Consider the following 7,468-nt stretch of genomic DNA (forward strand, 5'->3'; position numbering starts at 1 on the left):
AGGGCTTCTTGATGATGATGGAAGTACTGCCACACAAAGAAGCCGACAAAGTGATCAAAGAAATCGACACAGAGGTCATAACGGCAGAAGCGATTCGAGCGTTAACAGGCCTTCCGGAGGGAGGCATACTCACGATTGACAATCCAACCCCCGAGCAACTCATCAGGTATTTTGGTGAGTACTCTCTTGCCAGCAAGGGCTACCGGACACGGGGCGGCGGCGATATGTTGTTCCGCGAGATTGCTCGTGTGCTCCACGAATACGGCCACGTGTACCCTAGACCCCCTGTCATGCCGCAAAACCGGGCAAGGATTATCATCGCCACCTATGAAGGGATCAAGGTGGATTGGCCGGTATTGATCACAGACGGGTTGTGTGCGGCGATCGAGATCGTCAGAAGCAAAGACGACAAAGAAGGCCGAGACGGACGGAGGATATGGCACGCCGTAACGCAGTGGCGCACCTTGCTTGTGCCACACGTCCAGCCCGTCCAGCCCAAGAAGCGAGGAAGAGTGGCGGACGGCACCCCAAAGACGGCTTCCAAACGACAACAGTTGTTGGCCTCTAAGGCCACTAAGGGGAAGGCGGCGGATGCAGAACAGGCGGGAAAGGAGAGTGGTGTCGTGAAGAAAACTATCCCTTAGCGCAATCGGTCCATAGCGCGCGTGAACCGGCTCTTCATGCATGCGCGCCCTTTAATGTGTATATAAACAACAGAGCACGCGAGCGGTTACAACCGAACAGGCTGGAGAACAGATGTCGATGCTTGCTCGTCTGCGCACGAAAGGGGATAGGATGGAGGTGCTGCCGGAAGCACACGGGCGTTCCTCGAAGCAGCGCGAGCCTCCCGAAAACCTGCAGAGAAGAGCGATGGACAACGAACAGAGGAGAAGCGTTCGGTTTCGGTCCGACAACACTTCGTCCTCCTCAATATCTCTTATCTCCCCGCATCTCCCTCTCTTTTATAGCTTCAAGAAGGGAGCCGTTTCCCTCATTAACTTCCTACCTACCGATTCTAACTACCTAGGATATACCCTTGTACCTAATTCTCTATTATACACATTAAAGGGCGCGCATGCGTGAAGAGTCGGTTCACGCGCGCTATGCATCGATTGCGCTAAGGGACGGTTTTCTTCACGACATCCGCCCCCACCTAACCGCGCATCCACCGGTATGCGCCAAAATTGGGTTCTGGTTGGAGAAAACCGGTCCGGGTTCCGGTTCCTCGTCCATCGGTTCGTCCTCCGTTTCGGACTGTTCGTAGTCGCTGTCCAAGCCTCTTAGATCAGGTTCGCCGTCGTGGCGCTTCTTGAACGCTTTGATCCGCTTCCCTGCTACCGGTATCGCCATCCTTGTACCGTCGAGTTCCGCCAGGTGATACGTCCCGTTGTCGTTGGCGCTCGTTACCACGTAAGGCCCGAACCACCGCTTTGCAAACTTCCGTGTTGCCCGGTGCTGGTTGTCGAGGCTGATGTCGTAGACTAGCACCCAGTCGTCTTCCTCGATTTTCTTTGGTCGGAGCCGGTGCGTTCGGTCGAACCGGGCTTTGTTCCTCATCCTCGCCGTCCGAAGTCTCTCCACCGCTCGTTCCACGTCCTCTGGCCTCCGCTCGAGCTGCCGTATACGCGTAGCAAGCAGTTCTTCCCGGCTCATCTAGTCTCTCTAGTCCACTGTCGCCCAAGAGGAGATCGTCCGTTCCATCGGCATGATTGGCTTCTGTCCGAACATGAGCTCTGACGGCATGAACCTGGTTACCGAACTGTGCATTGTCCGGTCCGCCCACAAGGCATAAGGTAACAGTCGTGGCCAGTTCCCGACCTGGCCTCCGCACGCCCGGACCAGCGCTTTGACACTCGGTTACGTATGAGCAAAGAAACACAGGGACACGGCCCTGTCAACGCAGAAGACACGAATGGACACACAGACAGAAAGACACGAATGTTTGTATATTAATGAATGACAAATAAACAATAGAGCACGAGAGCGATTACAACCGAACAAGCCGGCGAACAGATGTCGATGCGTGCTCGTCTGCGCACGAAAGGGGATAGGATGGAGGTGCTGCCGGAAGCACACGGGCGTTCCTCGAAGCAGCGCGAGCCTCCCGAAAACCTGCAGAGAAGAGCGATGGAGAACGAACAGAGGAGAAGCGTTCGGTTTCGGTCCGACAACACTTCGTCCTCCTCAATATCTCTTATCTCCCCGTGTCCTTCCCGTGCTCTTTGGTTCGAGACCCCGGTGGTCCCGCCTCGTTTCTCCACGCACGCGCGTAGTAACGCGACATCTTTGGTGAACCCGACGTGAACAAGGTGGCAGAGGAGCAGAAGATGAGGGGGTTGGATCTTGCAGAGGCCATGGCTTCGGCCATAGACCGGATAGTGAGCGCGCGCGAGGGCACCGGCGCCCTTGACAGGGCTATTGAGGCAATCGTTGGTACGATCAGCCGGTTCAGTGGAAAGGATGCCACGAGTTATTTGGCGTCCTACCGGGCGGAGATGTTGATGAGGGATATTCCGGAAGAGAGGCGTCTTGCCGGATTCCCTCGAGTGGCGATGCCGTGCGTCCATGCGGAGGTGCTCGAGGTTCGGGCGGAGAGCCAAACCTGGGAGGAGTTCGAAGGACGGCTCCTGGAGAAATACGAGTTGGATGACGCGCTTCGACTTTCGAAGCGGGGCTTCATGGAGTGGGTGGAGTCCCCCAACAAAGGAAGAAATGCATCGGTACTCCTCCGGGAGTTTGAGGAACGCTTTGCGCGCCTTTCGGTGCTCGATCGGACCGTTCTGGACACAAGTTGTGTCCTACTGTTTGTCAAATTGGTTGACGCACGGGATCGGGAGCAAGTGGGCTCCTTACTGGAAACCGAAGACAGGCTAACGGCCGACTGGGCCACGGTAAAAAGAGTCTGCGGCCGTTTTGACAAACGGTGGGAGTGGGCTGATACAGGGGCGACCGGGGCAGGTCCTGTCGCAGCAAGGAAGCTCGAACCGATACCACAAGCGCGAAGGGAAGAGACCCGGGAGTGGCTCGAAACCGGTTCGGCTTCGACCGGCATGGTCAGAGGCTGGTCCGGGGGAACATCTTTGGAGGAGTTGACACGGGCGGTAAAGGATCTCCACATCGCCCAGGCTCGGAGGGAAGGCGGCGAACAGGCTCGTGACCGACGGCCTCCGGTAGGAAATAGGTGCATGTGGTGCGACGAGGTCGGCCACATCCGGAAATACTGCGGGGACTTTGCGGAGGCTTTGAGAAGCTGGGTAGTGTACCTGTGGGAAGGTCGGGTGCACGCAAGCGATACCCGGAGGGCCCTGAACCGAAACGACGGGCGAGGAGGAATGAAAAGGCTGATGGAAGAGGCGGCGGCCCGGCACGCGGAGACCGTCCACTACTCGGCGTCAGCCAGTATTCGGGTCGGAGGCAGCGAGGCTCGGAAGGAGAGCAAAGCCGGGTTCTGGCCGACGATGCTGGAAGGCCTCGCCGGTGCCCGACTAAGGAAAGACGAGGCGAACCGCGCGGAGAAGCGGGTCTAGGAGGTAATCGGGTGGAGTGACCCGGTCGAAGAAAAGACGGGTTTCGTCGAAGCAGCTTGCGAGAACTAAGAAGCTCTGGTTGAAGACAAACGGGTAGGAAAAACCGGAGGGGCCGGACCCTCACAGAGATACGAAACCCGATTCGGTCTGAAACGGAACGAGGCCGGTGAGACCAGTGCCCGGGATAACCACAAGAAGGGCGGATACCGGTTAGGCACGGATATCGAAAGGACCACGGACCTACGAAAGGTCCTGGAAGAACGAATCCTCGACAGCAAGGTGGAACTGTCGTTGCGGGAGGTGCTCGGAATCACCAAGAAGGAGTTCCACGACTCCATCGTAGACTTGGTGAAGAGGAAGAGGCTGTCGACGGAGGCAGAACCGGAAAGGCCGGTGGAGGTGCAGACGACGCACATAGAGGACATGGCGCTGGAAGACAAGTGGGCAGAGAGCCACTATTCGAGGCCACACTAGGCCCGAGCGACCACGGAAACCCCGGTGAAGATCGGAGATGTTCAGGAACCGGTGATGGCGTTGGTGGACCACGGTTCGGAAATAAACATGATGTCCATGGACTTCTACAAGAAGGGGAAATGGCCGGTCAACACCAAGCACGAGTGGAAGATAAGGGCGGCGACGCACGCCACCGAGGAACTACACGGGGCCTGCCCAAACGTGCGAGTCAAGATCGGCGACATCGAGATAGACCAGCACTTCTTTGTGCAGGAGACGTCCTCGCACCCAGTCATACTGGGAGAACCGTACATTACGGCAGCACGGATGGAGACCAAGGTGCTGGACAACGGGTCGGCTTACACAAGGGTCAAGAGTCAAGACGGGCGTCATTCGGTCCAGTTCCTGACGGTGCGACCGAACCACGAGCGAAACCGCGAGTCCCTCGGTGGCGAGAACCGAGAGGATTTTTAGAGAGGGTTGTCAAGGCATGGGGCCGCGATAGTCCGGACACTCCGGGAAAACCCCACAAATGTACGATAGAGGCGAAACCGAAGAAACCTTGTACCATAAGTAGGAAGTTTTGTTTCTCCAACAACGGAGGGTGTACGATAGTCGGCGTCGTTGGCCGAGAAAAGACAAGGGCGGAAGAGCGACTTCGGGCGTGCGGAGTTCTCGGGTCCATCGAGGAAATCAACGGAACCGTGGAGGCGGTCTCCTTCCACGACACCTTGGGAATACTGCGAGAGGTGGTCGGAGAGGGCCTTAAAGAGGACCGGACGATACCGGTTTGTTAAGAAGAGATGTACGAAGTCATCGCGGACTTCAGTCGGGGGCTCGAGTCGGATCGGACGGCCCGGGTTAACACGAAGTACAAGACTGTGGACCGGAAGGTAAGGCCAGTCGCGGCACCCTTACCGGAGGGCAGCGAGTTGCGAATCAAGGGGGTCGCGTCGGACCCCAGTTTATGAGATCCGGCCTGCATAGGACACACCTTCACCGACAGAACGCTACGGGAGCTCAAAATCAGTGGGGGCGGGTTCCTACTACCGGCGGAAGAAGACCGGTTTCGAAGAATGCTCGGAAGGCACGGGAAAGCCTTCGCATTCTCACCGGAGGAGATCGGGTGCGTAGACCCGGCAGTCGTGAAGCCGATGGTGATATTCATGGTACCGCATGTGGCGTGGAATCTCAAACCAATTCCGGTACCGAGAGCTCACATCCTGGAGCTGATGGAACTGTTGAGGCAGAAAGTCGATATGGGCATCCTCGAACCGTCTAGTGCCCCGTACTCGAACCAGTGGTTTACCGTACCGAAGAAGAACGGGACGTTGCGCTTCATTCAAGACCTGCAACCGGTCAACAGAGTGACCATTCGGAATGCAGGAATCGGACCAACGATAGACGAGTTCGCGGAGGCCTTCGCCGGAAGGTTGATCTACTCGGTCGGTGATCTGTACTCAGGGTACGATCAGTTCCAACTAGCCGTAGAGAGCAGAGACATTACGACGATGCGGACTCCTCTCGGCCTAGTGCGGATGTGTACCCTGCCACAAGGAGGGACGAACTCCGTGGCCCACATGGTGAATGCGATGAACAAGGTGCTGAGGGATTGTATCCTGGACATCACCATGCCATTCTTGGACGACATCTCGATCAAGGGATGTCCGGTGGAGGAAAGGGACGAAACGATTGGACCGGACGGATGCCGGAAATTCGTGGCGACACACATCGACGACTGCGAGAGGGTGCTGCAGAGGCTAGAGGACGCAAGGCTCACCTTCTCCGGGGAGAAATCGGCCTTCGGGCAATCAGAGATCATGGTCGTCGGACATCTATGCAGACCGTATGGCCGGAAACCATCTCCGGCTAAGGTGGAAGCCATCTCCGCAATGAAGCCCGACTGTAACTCGGTGACGGAGGTACGGAGGTTCTCGGGAGCATGCGCGTTCTACCACATATGGATCCCGCATTACGCCCACGTTCCTGAGCCGCTATACGGGTTGCTGAAAAAGGGGCGAAGATTCGAGTGGCGAGACGAGCATACGGAGTCGGTCCGAAAGATGAAGGAGGCTCTTGTTGCAGCTCCGGCACTCCGGAAGGCTGTCTACGAGAAAGGCACTCCCATCTACATAACGGTAGATACAAGTCCGACCGGGATCGAATGGGTCGTCAACCAAGAAGATGAGGACGGCATTCGGTTCCCAATCTGGTTCGGTGCAAAGGTCCTCAGCGAGCGACAGCGAGGATACGCCCAGGTTAAACGCGAACTCTTGGGTATCGTTTCGGCGGTGAAGGCCGATAAAGACTATCGGATCGGGACAGAGGCGATTATCGAGACGGACTGCCTGCCGATTCTCGGCATGGTTTCCGGATGCGCAACCCCGGACCTGGCAATGCTCAGGTGGATAGTGTACATCAAGTCCCTGGATCCGGAAATACGACACATTTCCGGGAAAGACAATGCATGGCCGACATGCTTTCGAGGGCGCGATTCGACGACGAGGACGGCATGGTTTCAGAGGACGAGGAAGTCGGCGTAGACTTCTTCGAGGCGGCTTACGTGACAACCGAGGGGGGGAGCACTCCGACGCTTAACGATTTCAACGAGAGCAAGTACGACGGGGAGTGGCTGCAGATTGGGGGATTCTTGAGGACGATGACGTCGGACGCGTCACGGACAAAGAACGAGGCCAACCGGATCCGGAAGAAAGCATACCGATTGTTTCTCCAGGACGGATACTTGTGGAAGCACCCGAAGAAGAGAAACGGCATCCCGCTCCGAGTAGTGTGATGGAGGAGGAACAGGAGGAGTTGCTGAAGGCCTACCACGACAGCCCCTGGGCTGGACACCGTGGGACGTGGGCCACGTTCGAGAAACTAAAGGGGAAGTACTGGTGGCCGGGACTGTACCGGGACGTGCATCGGTTCGTGACAACTTGTCAAAGCTGTCAGATACACTCCATAGTCCGACATCGGGACGAGCTTCACCCTACATACCCTCCGGCCATCCACTTCAAATGGATGGTAGATTTGGTGACGATGCCGATGGGCGTAGGGCAGATGCGATATCTGGTGCTGGCCCGGGAGGACCTGACGAACCAGGTGGAAGGCCGAGCCCTACAGAACAAAACGACCACGGTCGTGTGTCGGTTCCTGATCGAGGACGTGATATGCCGGTGCGGGTGCGTCGGGAAGATCGTGGTTGACCGCGGGGAGTTGGACGCCGAAGAGGCCGAGGAGCTGATTAATATACAAACATTCGTGTCTCTCTGTCTCTGTGTCCATTCGTGTCTTCTGCGTTGACAGGATCGTGTCCCTGTGTTTCTTTGCTCATACGTAACCGAGCGTCTCTCTCTTTCTCTTTCCCCTTCTATCACCTGCTCTTTGGTTCGAGACCCCGATGGTCCCGCCTCGTTTCTCCACGCACGCACGTAGTAACGCGACAGCGGCAGCCGGAAGCGGCCAACGGATGCGCAGGAGGAACC

The sequence above is a fragment of the Azolla caroliniana genome, unplaced genomic scaffold, assembly GCF_043228905.1.
Source record: "Azolla caroliniana isolate FFs.n. ecotype wild unplaced genomic scaffold, voAzoCaro1.0.p SCAF_7, whole genome shotgun sequence".
In the NCBI taxonomy this organism is placed as follows: domain Eukaryota; kingdom Viridiplantae; phylum Streptophyta; class Polypodiopsida; order Salviniales; family Salviniaceae; genus Azolla; species Azolla caroliniana.